The 14,445-nt window shown below is 43.6% G+C and overlaps 1 long non-coding RNA gene across 1 annotated transcript in view; it reads left to right on the plus strand.

The window, feature by feature from the left end:
• Positions 1 to 14,445, plus strand: part of LOC102250666 — a 44,192-nt gene that overhangs the window by 590 nt on the left and 29,157 nt on the right. The window lies entirely within an intron of this gene.

Raw genomic sequence — 14,445 nt, forward strand, 5'->3', positions numbered from 1 at the left:
TGGCTGCGCTCTGGTTGCCGGGACCCGCGTCGCTGTTAGCGTCTGGCATTAGGAGCACCGACCCGTTCACAGCTCAGGCCTTTCCACCTGTCTCACAGCATCTGGAAGTGCTTTTTAAAAAATGTGTGGGGGGAGCTGGGCTGGACTAAGAGGGGCCAGTGGGGGGCAGAGGGGACACAGGTAACACGGATGGAGCAGAAATAGAATATTGGGGACCAGCTATAATTGCAGGAAATATTAATCATGCTCTGTTAACAGTGATGGTTTTGTGCTGATTTAAAAAGGCACATTCTGCCCTGGCTGGTTGGGCCCAGTGGATAGATAGAGTGTCGGCCTGCGGACTGAAGGGTCCCGGTTCGATTCTGGTTCCCTTCCGCTCAGGGGCACATGCCCGGGTTGTGGGCTGCACCCCCAGTAGGGGGCGTGCAGGAGGCAGCCCATCCGTGATTCTCTCTCATCATTGATGTTTCTCTCTCCCTTCCTCTTTGAAATCAATAAAAAAAATATTTTTAAACGAAAGAAGTTTGGAGATTTAAATAACAATACGATGCATTCCCATGAATAAATCAATAATGTAAATAGGAAAAAAAAAAGTTCAATAAAAAAAAGCTTAATTTTCAAAAAAGGGTCTCAAGCCCTGGCTCAGTTGGTGGGAGCCTTGTCCCTTGCACCGGAAGCTCCCAGCCTTGGTTGGTGCCTGGGTTTTGGATGCCAGGTCAGGGCGCCTCCGGCAGGCAACCAATTTAGGGTTAATTCTCTCCCTCCCTCCTTCTCTCTCTCCCTCTCTGGAGTCAATAAACAATTTTTAAAAAGTCTTTTGAGTGATTTTTTAAAAAAATTATTGGTGCATAGGGACATGATTTTAAAAAAGTGGGCTTCGAATGTTGTATGAGTAGCTCATTCATTCCCTAAACATGGACAGCTGTTTACCAATGTGAGTTAATTTCTCGGGGAAAAAAAAATGCCCAGAGGAAATAAACTTATTTAAGGCAACTATCCTTTGGATGGGAATGGTTGCTTGAAGAGGGGAGAACATTGAAAACAATATCAACAGTTAATTAAAAACAGGCCAAACCATTTTGAATCGTTTTCCTTGGCACTTGATCTGTTGTTTATTCAGGGCTCAATGTTCGGTTTGAAGATTGAAGAATTGGCCTCTGAACAGTCGGCGTAGAACCACAGCAGGTGAGAATATTTTTACAGGTGCGAAATCACTAATTTAGTGTAACCTTAAGTGGGGATTGGCAGAGCTAATGTGACAGTTGATGGTTGTAAAAATATGTGTAGAGCAGGAAAGGGCTTATTTGGAGAGGTTTCAAATCTTGCAAAAGTGTGAGGTGTTTAAAACCTATGCTATTTATTATGTGATTTATCAGTAGCTGTTCTGTAGAAAACACCTAAATCTGCCCTCGCTGGTTTGGTTCAGTGGATAGAGTGTCGGCCTGAGGACTGAAGGGTCCTGGGTTCGATTCTAGTCAAGGGCACATGCCCGGGTTGCGGTGGATCCCTGTGGGGAATTAATGTGGGGGTCGTGCAGGAGGCAGCCAATTGATGGTTCTCTTTCATCATTGATGTTTCTATCTCTCCCTCACCCTTCCTCACTGAAAGCTAAAATATATTAGAAAAAAGAAAACACCTAAATCTGTCAGTTATTGAACAGTATTGTTAAGAATGAATTTCACTTGCTTTTACAGATTTTTGTTGTTAATCTGTTAATTATGTGTTTAATTTTTTGAGTACGTGCCATACCATTTTCCACAGCAGCTGTACTGTGGGAAATGTATTTTACATTTCCATCAGCAATGCACAAGGGTTCTAATTTTTCCACATAATTGCCAACAGTTATTATTTTTCTGTATGATTGCTGCGTCATATGGCCGTTCTATTTTTAATTTTTTGAGGGACCTCCATACTGTTTTCCGTAATGACTCTACCAATTTGCATTCCCACCAACAGTGCACGGGGGTTCCCTTTTCTCCACATCCTCTTGTTGTTTGTTGATTGATTGAAGATACGCATTCTAGGACAGCTGTGAGGTGATATGTCATTGTGGATTTAATTTGCATTTCCCTGATAATTATTAACATTGAGCATTTTTTCATGTGTCTATTGGTCATCTGTACGTCCTCTTTGGAAGTGTCTATTCAGGCCCTCTACCCATTTTTAAAATATATATTTTTATTGATTTCAGAGAGGAAGGGAGAGGGAGAGAGAGATAGAAACATCAGTGTCATTATTGATCGGCTGCCTCCTGCATGTCCCACACTGGGGATCAAGCCTGCAACCAGGGCATGTGCCTTGACCGAGAATCAAACCGTGACCTCCTGGTTCATGGGTCGATGCTCAACCACTGAGCACACCGGCCGGGCTAAGCCAGATTGTTTGTTTTTTTCTGTTGTTAAGTTGTATGAGTTATTTATGTATTTTGGATATTGACCGCTTATCGGATGTACCGTTTGTGAATATCTTCTCCCATTGAGATTACTCTTGGGCTCAGGTAGCTTGAGGAGGCGCCAGTTTCGGGAGGAACCAACCATGTGATTAGAGGATTGGACCTCGCAGCCCATTCACTGACCGCTGGGAGGGGAGAGGGGCTGGAGATTGAGTTAATCGCCAACAGTCAGTGATTTAGTCAATCCTGCCTACATAGCGGAGCCTCCGTAACAACCCTACGGGGTTTGGAGAGTTTCTGAGTGGGTGGAAGGGTGGCACATCCAACATTTCTTGGGGACAGAAGCTGAACCCTTCACTAGCTGTTCATTCCTGTCCTTTAAAATAAACCAATAATGGTCATTTTCCCCCTGAGTAACGGAGCCTCCGTAACAACTTTAAGTGACGAGGTTTGGAGGGTTTCTGAGTAGTGGAAGGGTGGCACATCCAACATTTCTTGGGGACAGAAGCTGAACCCTTCACTAGCTGTTCATTCCTGTCCTTTAAAATAAACCAATAATGGTCATTTTCCCCCTGAGTTCTGTGAGCCATTGTAGCACTTTTTTTGAACTTGAGGCAGTGTCATGGGAGCCCCCAATTTGTAGTCCAGTCGGAAGTGTGGGTAACCAGCGGACCCACTACTTGAGATTGGCATCTGAAGTAGCAAGTGGTCGTGAGCTCTTAACCTGGGGTCAGTGCCAACTCTGGGTAGTGTGAAAATGGAATTAAATTGGCCCTAGCCAGTTTGGCTCAGTGGAAAGAGCATCGGCCTTCGGACTAAAGGGTCCCAGGTTTGATTCTGGTCAAGGGCAACCAATCGATATGTCTCTCTCACATTGATGTTTCTCTCTCTGTGTATTCTCTTCCTTCCATTCTCTCTAAAAATCAATGGAAAAATATCCTTAGGTGAGGGTTAACAAAACAAAACAAAAGAGAGGGAGCATTGAATTAAACTGTAGCCCATCCAGTTTGTGTCTACAGAGAATTTGGGGATTGGTTGGTTTGGAAAAACGCACATATAGATGTTACTGTAAATGGAACTGCTTTCTTTATTTTTCTAATTGCTCATTACTGGTGTGTAAAATCGCAGCTGAATTTGTGTGATGACTCTGTACTCTGTGATTTTGCTGAATTTGTTTATTAGCTCAAGTAGCTTTCTTGGGTGCACGTTCCTTGGGAGTTTCTTTGCATGGGATCATGTCACCTGCAAGTAGAGATGTTAGTCTTACTTCTTTGTTTCCAATTTGGATGCCTTTCCTTTGTTTTAATCGCTGTGGATAGAACTTTGGGGCAAGGTTCAGTAGCAGTGCTGAAAGCAGGCATTTCTTTCTCACTGGTGAGAGGACCGAGAACGCTTTCAAGTTTTCCTCATGGGGCATGATGTTCGTTGTGGGCTTTTCATAAGTGTCCTTTATTGTGTTGAGCAATCTTCCCTCCATTCCTCGTTTCTGAGAGTTTCTATCATGAAAGAGGGTTGGCTTTTGGAAATGCCATTCCTGTGTCAACTGAGATGATTGTGTGGTTTGCTCTCCTACTACCGTGATGTATTATATAGGTTGAGTTTCTTGTATTGAAAAGTGGCCGCTTGATTTTTTTGCATGTGTCTGTCCAGTTTTTTCAAGACGACTTCTTGAATATATTCCCTTTTTAAAAAAATTTTTTTGTCTTTCACAATTACAGTGGACATTCAACTAATATTTATATTAGTTGAATATAAAGTAATATTTATATTAGTTTCAGATGTTCAAATATTACTAAGTTTCAGTGGCTGAGATGATTGTGTGGTTTGCTCTCCTACTACCGTGATGTATTATACAGATTGAGTTTCTTGTATTGAAAAGTGGCCGCTTCATTTTTTTGCATGTGTCTGTCCAGTTTTTCCAAGACGACTTCTTGAATATATTCCCTTTTTTAAAAATTTTTTTTGTCTTTCACAATTACAGTGGACATTCAACTAATATTTATATTAGTTGAATATAAAGTAATATTTATATTAGTTTCAGATGTTCAAATATTACTAAGTTTCAGTGGGTAGACATTTATATAATTTATGAAGTGATCCTCCGATAAATCTAGTGACCCACCTGGCACTATCCATAGTTATCACAGTATTATTGACTATACTCCCTGTGCTGTACTTTACATCCTCATGAGTATTTGCAACTGTCAGTTTGTACTTCTTAATCCCTTTACCTTTTTCACGCAGTCCCCCCAGCCTCCCATCTGGCAACCCTCAGTTTGTTCTCCGTATCTATGAGTCTGTTTCTGTTTTGTTTGTTTACTTATTTTGTTCTTTGATACCACATGTAAGTGAGATCACATACTATTTGTCTTTCTCTGTCCGACGTATTTCACTTAGCATAATACCTTCTTGGTTCATCCATGTTGTCGGAAATGGTAAGATCTCATTCTTTTTTGTGGCTGAGTCATATTTCATGGTGTATATGATGTGCCACCTCTTCTTTATCCACTCGTCTATGGGCACTGAGGTTGCTCCCATATCTTGGCTGTTGTAAATAATGATGCAGCGAGCATAGGGGTGCATATATCTTTTCTAATTAGTGTTTTGGGTTTCTTGGGATAAATACCTAGAAGTGGAATTGCTGGGTCATATGGTAGTTCTGTTTTTAATTTTTTGAGGAACCTCCATAATGTTTTTCATAGTGGCTGCACCAATTTGCAATCCCTCCAACAACGCGTGAGGGTTCCCTTCTCTCCACATCTTCACCAACACTTGTTGCCTCGGTCTTACCGTCTCCCATTGGGCCATTTAAAAATGGGCTGAGGCCTTTTCTAGGTGCTTCCCCCTCCCCCTGTCTAGTGGAGGGAGGCACCTCGGGGGTTTCCACCTGATGCTGGATCCTCTTCCCTCCTCTTTACATTCTCTTTGCCAGGGGAAATTCAGTAGCTGTTTCCATTGGTTTATGCTGGAGATGGATCACAGAGGCCTGTTTCCTACACCCGGTCGCTCAGTTGGTTGGAGCTTCGTCCTGTATATCAAAAGGTTGCGTGTTTGATCCCAGGTCAGGGCATGTGTGAGAGGCAACCGATCGATGTTTCTCTCTTTCTCCCTTCCTCACTTTCTGAAAATCAATAAAAACAAATTCTCTGGAGAAGATTTAAAAAAGAAAAGACTTCTAGACAGCTAGCTTATTTTGTTATTATTGAACTGATCTTGTTTTGTTTTTATTTCGGCTATGAGGAAACTCTGAGTTTTTTTTATCCTTGTATTAGCTTGTTTTCTCTTCATTTTTGTGTGTGTTTTGTTTTATTTTCTCTTCATTGTTACTCTTAGGTGAAATTCTGGAAACCATCAGTTTTTGAATGGAGCATAATAAAAATAATATTTTAAATTTTCAATTTTTAAAAATTAATTTTACAGGAGACTTGATTCTTCACCCTTCATAAAACCATTTGGAAGGAAAATAAATTTTTATTCTTCTGAAATAATTTTCCTTCTGGGAGCTCTTCGCCCCCTGTGGGCAGTGGGGCTTTAACTCAGGTCCGTGGCTAAGTCACTAGGTATTTGGGGACGATTCGAGCTAAGATCTGAGGCCAATCTCCGTGCCGGGGAGGAAACTTATTTTTAATATCTGAAAATCCTCAGATGAATTCTTAAACCATTACTTCTATTTTTAGAAACCCCACCAACCCCCCTCCATCTGGGTGATTTGCACTGGGCCCCCTTCTCTCTCAGTGGCCATCACCGCTGGGTCCAGCTGCCCGACCGTCCCGCCGCCTCCTGCCTTGTTCTCAGTCTGCAGTGGTGTTTTGGGCCCCTGAGTTGAAGCTATTGCTTCCTGGCGGCCGAGTGTGTTTCCTCCTTTTTTAGATTAACCTGGACCTGGTCCATGGGACAAGGATGGAGCCTTTCGGCGAGCGTTGGAGGCTTTTTGGTGAATTGGGGGTGAGAGGAAATGGGAGGGCGACTTGTGAAAACACCTCACTTCATTGCAGGGCCCTTGATTGTGCAGAGAAAGCGTCTGTTAAACCAGGTTCTGCAGCATCCTGTGCGCAGGCCCGGATGGCAGACGGCTGACCTGCGTGTTCCAGGCTGGTCCGCTATCCCTTAGAGAAACCAGGGCACAGGCCTAGAGAAGGGGCCAGGCACTCCTCTTTCTCTCATGGCACCAGGCCGTGCGAGTGGAGTGAAGGGCGTGTAATTAACTGTGTTCAGTGTGGCGGCTCCTAAATCTGAAATTTCCTCTTTATCGCAGGAGACACACTGTTCCAAGTTTATTCAGCTTCTTCCTAAGTGTGAGGTGAGCTGATGGTTTTCGTGGCTCCTGCTCCATTGTTTCTGATCCCAGTCCTCGGGGGGAAAGGTTTCCTGTGACTCAAGCCAGTTTGCTGCCCTGGCCGGTGTGGTTCAGTGGGTAGAGCCTCGGCCTGCGGACTGAAGGGTTTGATTCTGGTCACGGGCACCTGCCCAGGTTGCGGGCTCCATCCCCAGTGCAGGAGGCAGCCAATCAATGATTCTCCTCATTGATGTTTCAGTATCTCTATAGTCCCTTTCTCTCTGAAATCAATAACAATATATTTAAATAATAAATATAATAAAAATATTTTTAAAAAGAAGCCAGTTTTTCCACTCTAATGATGTCTTTTGTAGAAAACTGGGGAGCAGAACAGCGTCCTACTTCGCTTTGATCTTTTCCTGCCCCCTTTGGAAGGTGCAGCTCCAGCGAGGTGGGCGGGCAAGCCTGTCTTTTTCCAAGGTGGCCACCTTTGCTCCTGTTTGAAATGTCATTGCTCTGCCTCTCACCTGCTGAGGGACACACTAGCGAAGGTCATTTGCCCCGTCCTCCCCCGTGGGGGTGAGCGTCCTCTGTGAGGGGCTCAGGCAGGAAGTAGGAGGACCATTGGGGAACACCCCCTGCAGGGCTCCTTTCCAGCTGGGGTGTCCCGGGCCTCATCCACAGCAGCCAGTGATGCAGCTGTGCCCTGAGCCGTCCCCTCCCCGCCTTGCCCTTGACGAGTTCCAGGCTGGTGTCACGTCCATGGAGCTGACAGCACTGAGTCCAGGGTCCACCCCCAGCCGGCTCCTCCTGTCCCTGGAGGGCCACAGACCCTCAGACTAAGTTCCGTCCAAACCTGAACTGTCGTCTGCCCTCACCCATCCATTCTCCTCCTCTTTTCCTAGTTACCTGGTTATGGGACTCACACCACCTTCTCAGTCATTCAGATCTCAAGCCTTAGGACTTCCTAATCGCAAAAGTAATCAAATGTATTAAGTTTAGGAAAATCCAGAAAAAACTCAGGCAGACAGCCAAGCCCCCTTCTTCCCAGCCTCCAGGGATAATCACGGTAAATGCCCTGGAAATGCCCCGTGTGTCTCCTTCAGTTTGTTCCCTAATCACACATACTGCCTCCTCCCCCCAAAATGGCTCATTCCATAAATGCCGTCAAGGTGTTTCTACTTAAAAATGCAGCTTCGTGGTCATCCCATTTCACTGAATGAGCTCCTAAGTCATCAAGTTTAGTGGCTGCAAAGAACTCCAAAGATTGTGGCATCATACCACACTTTTCTCCTTAAAAGTTACCTGGGGTTGGGTATTGTGGTTGTTTCTAATTCCTCAGCCTTACAAAGAGCTGTGATGACACTTCCTCGTGGTCCCACCTTGCCGACTGGGGTTTGAGTTAGTGCTGTTCCGACCCCAGCACCCTCTCCGTCCCTCCGGGCCTGCCGGGGCCTATGGTCTTGTTCCTTAAACATGGGCAAAATTAGCAGGGTTTTGTGTGCCTGAACTCTGGGTTTATTTATGTCAGCCTTGTTGCTCTGTGGCAGTGGTTCCCAAACTTATTTGGCCTACTGCCCCCTTTCCAGAAAAAATATTACTCAGCCCCTGGAAATTAATTTTTTTAAAATTTTAATAGCAGTTACTCATCGCCCCCAAATGCACCTGTGGCCATCACCGCCCCCCTGGATCGCTGCAGCGCCCACCGGGGGGCGGTAGCGCCCACTTTGGGAATCACTGCTCTGTGGGATGAGAGCTTTTTTCTTCTAGTACTTTTATGTGTAATTTTTACTTTCTAAAAATATATTTTTATTGATTTCAGAGAGGAAGGGAGAGGGAGAGAGAAACATCATTGATGAGAGAGAATCATGGATCGGCTGCCTCCTGCAACCCCCACACAGGGGCTTGAGCCCACAACCCGGGCATGTGCCCTGACTGGGAATCAAACTGGGACCTCCTGGTTCATAGGTCAACACTCAACCACTGAGCCATGCTGGCCAGGCTCAGCTCTTTTCTTCAAAAACTAAATTTATTGTGGTAACATTGGTTATTAATATTACATAACTTTTAGGTGTACAATTCTGTAATACATCGTCTGTGTATTGCGTGCTCATCACCCAGAGTTTAGTATCCTTCTGTCACCATATATTTGACCCCCTTTACCCCGATCCCCTCCTCTCTTGTCACCACCATTCTGTTGTCTATGAGTTTGTTCATTTCTTGCTTTCTGTTTTATATCCCACATATGAGTGAAATTCTGTGGTTCTTGTCCTTTTTCATCTGACTTATTTCACTTCACGTGATACACTCAAGATCCGTCCATGTTGTGGCAAATGGCAATATTACATCAGTTTTTATGGCTGAATAGTAGTGCATTGTGTACATATATCTCATCATCTGATGAGGGACACAAATGGTTTCCATGTCTTGGCTGCCATGGATAATGCTGCAGTGAACGTAGGGATGCATACATCTTTATGGGCATTTTTCAGTTTTTCGGGTAGATACCCAGAAGAGGGGTTGCTGGGTCATAGGGTACAGCTCTACTGTTAAATGTTCGAGGAACCTCCCTACTGTTTTCCAGAATGGTTGTATGAACTTCCATTCCCACCAGCAGTGCAAGAGGGTTCCTTTTTCTCCAAATCTTCTCCAACACTTGTTACTTCTTGTCTTATTGATAATAACCATTTTATTGTGATTTTGATTTGCATTTCCCTGATAGCTAATGACGTTGACCATCTTTTCATATCTGTTGGCCATTTGAATGTCTTTTTGGGAACAGTGTCTGTTCAGGTCCCCTGACCATTTTTTAAATTGGATGTTGTTGTTGTTTGAGTTATTTATATATTTGGATATTGGCCCCTTATTGGAGGTATAGCTTTCAAATATCTGCTATTCAGTTGGTTGTCTTTTTGATTTGTTGATTTCTTTTGCGGTGCAGTAGTTTGTTTTTTTGTTTTAGTTTAACGTAGTCCCATTCAATTCATTTTTCCTTTACTTCCCTTATCTTTAGGATCAAGTTCACAAAAACTTAGTACTTATGTTTTCTTCTATGTGTTTTTTTTTTGTTTGGTCTTAGGTCTTATATTCAAGTCTTTCATCCTTTTTGAGTTAATTTTTATGTATGGTGTCAGATGGCATATGAGGCTTTCCAATTTTTGTAACACTGTTTATTGAAGAGGCTTTATTATTCCCTTGTATGTTTTTAGCTCCTTTGTCAAAAATTAGTTGCCATATATGTGTGGTTATATTTCTGGGCTCTCAATTCCATTTCATTGGTCTGAGTGTCTGTGCTTCTGCTGATACCTTACTGTTTTGATGACTGTAGCTTTGTAGTATAATTTGAAGTCACGGAGTGTGATACCTCTGGTTTTGCTCTTTTTCCTTCATGATTGCTCTGGCTATTTGGGGTGTTCTATTTCTTTGAAAAATGTCATTGGTATTTTGATGGGGATTGCACTGACTCTATGGATTGCTCTGGGTAGTATGGCCATTTTAACTCTGTTGATTCTTCCCATCCATGAACACGGAATATCTTTGTTTCTTTGTGTCTTCTTCAAATTTCTTCATGTGTTGTAATTTCCATGTACAAGTCTTTCACACCTTAAGTTAGGTTTATTCCTAGGTATTTTATCCTTTCTGTTCCAATTGTAAAGGGAATGTTTTCTTTATTTTGTTTTTGGATATTGATATTTCATTGTTAGTATATATTAACACTGGATTTTTAAAATATATTTTTATTGATTTCAGAGAGGAAGGAGGAGGGGGAGAGAGAGAGAGAAACATCAATGATGAGAATCACTGATTGGTTGCCTCCTGCATGTCCCCTACTGGGGATTGAGCCTGCATCCTGGGCATGTGCCCTGACTGGGAATTTAACTGTGACCTCCTGGTTCATAGGTCTACTCTCAACCACTGAGCCCCCTGGCTGGGCTGGATTTTTTAAAAATCCTCACCCGAGGATATTTTCCCATTGATTTTTAGAGTGGAAAGGGGAGAGAGAGGCGGGGAGGGAGAGAAACATTTATGTAAGACACATCAATTGGTTGCCTTCCACACGCATCCCCACCAGGGCCAGGGATCAAACCTGCAACCCAGGTATGTGACCTTGACTGGGAATCGAACCTGTGACCCTTTGGTGCGTGGGCCAACACTCTAACCACTGAGAAACACCGGCCAGGGCTGAACACTGGACTTTGTACATCCCACAGCTTTGTTTATTGTTTCTAATAGTCTTTTGGTTGAGTCTGGTTTTTCTCAGTTCTTTCTTTTTTAGTTAAACTTATTGGAGTGACATTGGTCAACATGAACATATAGGTTTCAGGTGTGGGTTTCTATGTTACCGGATCTGTATAGTGCACCGTGTGCCCACCACCCAAAGTCAGATCTCCTCCTGTCACCTTATATTAGGACCCCCCTGTCCCCCTACCCCCTTTCCTCTGGCAACCACCACACTGCCATTTGTGTTCATGAGTTTCAGCTTTACATCCCACATATGAGTGAAATCACATGGTTCTTAGCTTTTTCTGACTTATTTCACTTAGCATAATGTTCTCAAGGTCCCTCCATGTTGTTGCAAATGACACTGTTTCATCCTTTCTTATGGCTGAGCAGTATTCCATTGAGAATATGGACCACATCTTCTTTATCCAGTCCTCTGTTGCTGGACACTTTGGTTGTTTCCATGTCTTGGCCACCGTGAATGATGAGTGCTGCAGTGAACATAGGCGACCATATATCTTTGTGAATATATGATTTTGAGGTTTGGGGGTATATACCCAGGATAGGAATTGCTGGGTTGTATAGTAGCTCTATTCTCAATTTTTTGAGGGATTGCCAGACTGCTTTCCATGGTGGTTGTCCGTCTACATTCCCAGCAGCAGTGAGTGAGGGCTCCCTTTTCCCCACGACCTCACCCACACTTGTTGCTTGTCTTGTTGCTAATGGCCACTCTAGCAGGTGTGAGGTGGTACCTTATTGTAGTTTTGATTTGCATTCCCCTAATTGCCAGTGAGGTTGAACATCTTTTCATATATCTATTGGCTTTTCGTATGTCTTCTTGGGAGAGGTGTATTTTCAGGTCCTTTGCCCACTTTTTGATTGGGTAGTTTGTTTGGTGTTGAGTTTTATGAGTTCTTTATATATTTTGGAAGTTAAACCTTTGTCAGAGCTACTGTTTGCAAATATCTCTCATCTTGTTGGCTGCCTCTTAGTTTTGTTGTCAATTTTTTTTTTGCTGTACAGAAGCTTTTTAGTTTGATGTAGACCCATTCATTTCTTTTTTTAGCTTTATTTCTCTTGCATTTGGGGTCAAGTTCATAAAGTGTTTTCTATGACCATGGTCCGTAAGTTTCGTACCTATATTTTCTTCTATGTAACTTAATTGTTTCAGGTATTATATTTAGGTCTTTGATCCATTTTGAATTAATTTTTGCACATGGGAATAAACTGTAATACAGTTTCATATGTTTGCATGTGGCTTTCCAGTTTTCCCAGCACCATTTATTGAAGACTAGTAGCCCAGTGCACAAAAATTTGTGCACTGTTGGGGGGGGGGGTTCCCCTCAGTTATTAAACATTTATCGGCACAACACTGACCACATTGGTGGTGGTGGTGGTCTTGTCAGAATGTGTTATATTATGCAGATGAAAATCTATTTAAACAGATTTGATGTAGATATTTTCAAAGATGGAAAAATTGTCCCTGTCAACTATTTTTATTTTAGTTGGTTCATATCTTCACTAATTGTCATCATTGCAAAGTTTTCAGTCCCCATATGGATTGCTGGATATAATAGGTCATTCGCTGTCCCTGTCCTTTGTAGCCTTTGTTACATTAAGGACTCCAGTTTTCCATTTATATGTTTAAGTACCAACCTTACCGGCTTAAAAATGTAAGCTTTTAACACTGCTCTCTCTGTTCTGTATCCTTCCGATGAAAAGTGGAGTTGGGTTGCAGCACAGGAGAGAAATTCAGAAGGGGAATATTGAAGTAATGACTGCAGTAGGAGAAGAGGGAACCTATTTCCCTGGCCACATGCGCTGGCGCCCTGGACCACAGAGCTGGCAGCTTCTCCAGGTGGCTGCAGCCTGGGACCTCGGGTGGGTGGCTTGTCCATCTCCTAGGCTGCAGCCAGCAGCAGGCGTTGGTGCCTGGTGACCAAAGGTGGGTGGCTTCTTCTTCTGGCGGTGGCTTCTTCTTCTGTGCTTCCAGGGGGGGCAGTCAGTTATGTGTATATGTGTGTGCATGCAAACATAGGTGTGTACACGTGTGTATGTGGAAATCTGCTGGGCAAGTCAAAACCATAGAAGAGATGCCCCCCATCTCTTGAATTTTCCAGAGATATCCCCCACTTTTTTATTCTATCACTATTGGAGAGTCAGTTATGTGTATATGTGTGTGCATACAAACATAGGCGTGTACACGTGTGTATGTGGAAATCTGCTGGGCAAGTCAAAACCATAGAAGAGTTGCCCCCTATCTCTTGAATCTTCCAGAGATATCCCCCACTTTTTTATTCTATCACTACTGGAGACTCAGTATTTGCAGCCAGCCAGCCAGTGACTCTCTCAATGTCTATTTCTGACTTCTTCTTTCCCTGTCTTCCAACCCCTAATCATATTTCGACCTGGATGCATCATTTTTATTCCCAATATGCTGTATAGAGAAGGAGTCAGGATACTGTCTTACCATGAATAGTATTCAGTAATAAACCAATTGCATTTTAGTTGGGCAATGCCCCTACCCACCCTTCAAATACCTTCCACCATGCATTTCTGTTTCCCTTTTTGTTTGTTGGATTGTTCTGCTGCTCCTTCTCCTCACCCCACCACCCTTGGATAGTAATGTAAAATTCTTTTACCATGTCAAGAAATTATTAAAAATGCAGGTACTTTGAAAAAAAAAATACAGGTACTTCTCTGAACACTGGCCGGGGTGGGGCAGGGAAGAGGCGGCTGCTGGCAGCCACCTCTTCCCTGCCCCGTCAGGCTTCTCCCATCACCGGCTGGGGAGGCAGGCAAAGGTGTCCCTGGTTCTCCAATCACGTGCCGGGGGGCAGGGCAAAGGGCCGCCTTTGCCCTGCCACCCGGGTCTTGCTTGCCGCCTGGGTTTCTGATCACCGTCAGCGACAGGCGGCTTCTTCCGTCCTTCCCCTTTCGCCTCCCAGCATTGTGCCTACGTATGCAAATTAACCACCATCTTTGTTGGTGGTTAACCGCCGTCTTCGTTGGCAGTTAATTTGCATATCACCCTGATTAGCCAATGGGAAGCATAGCGAAGATATGGTCAATTACCATGTTTGTCTATTATTAGATAGGAACAGGCGGCTTCTTCCGTCCTTCCCCTTTCGCCTCCCAGCATTGTGCCTACGTATGCAAATTAACCACCATCTTTGTTGGTGGTTAACCGCCGTCTTCGTTGGCAGTTAATTCGCATATCACCCTGATTAGCCAATGGGAAGCATAGCGAAGATATGGTCAATTACCATGTTTGTCTATTATTAGATAGGACTAGAGGCCTGATGCACTAAATTTGTGCAATAGTAGGCCCGCGCAGCCCCGGCTTCGTCCGGAAGGTGGTCTGGAAGGTCGTCCGGACAGTCATTCCACTGTTTAGTCGTTCAGTCAGTTTGCATATTACACTTTTATTTTTTAAAAATATATTTTATTGACTTTTTACAGAGAGGAAGGGAGAGGAATAGAGAGTTAGAAACATCGATGAGAGAGAAACATCGATCAGCTGCCTCCTGCACACTCCCTACTGGGGATGTGCCCG

The sequence above is a fragment of the Myotis brandtii genome, unplaced genomic scaffold (genome assembly GCF_000412655.1).
Source record: "Myotis brandtii unplaced genomic scaffold, ASM41265v1 scaffold561, whole genome shotgun sequence".
NCBI lineage: Eukaryota > Metazoa > Chordata > Mammalia > Chiroptera > Vespertilionidae > Myotis > Myotis brandtii.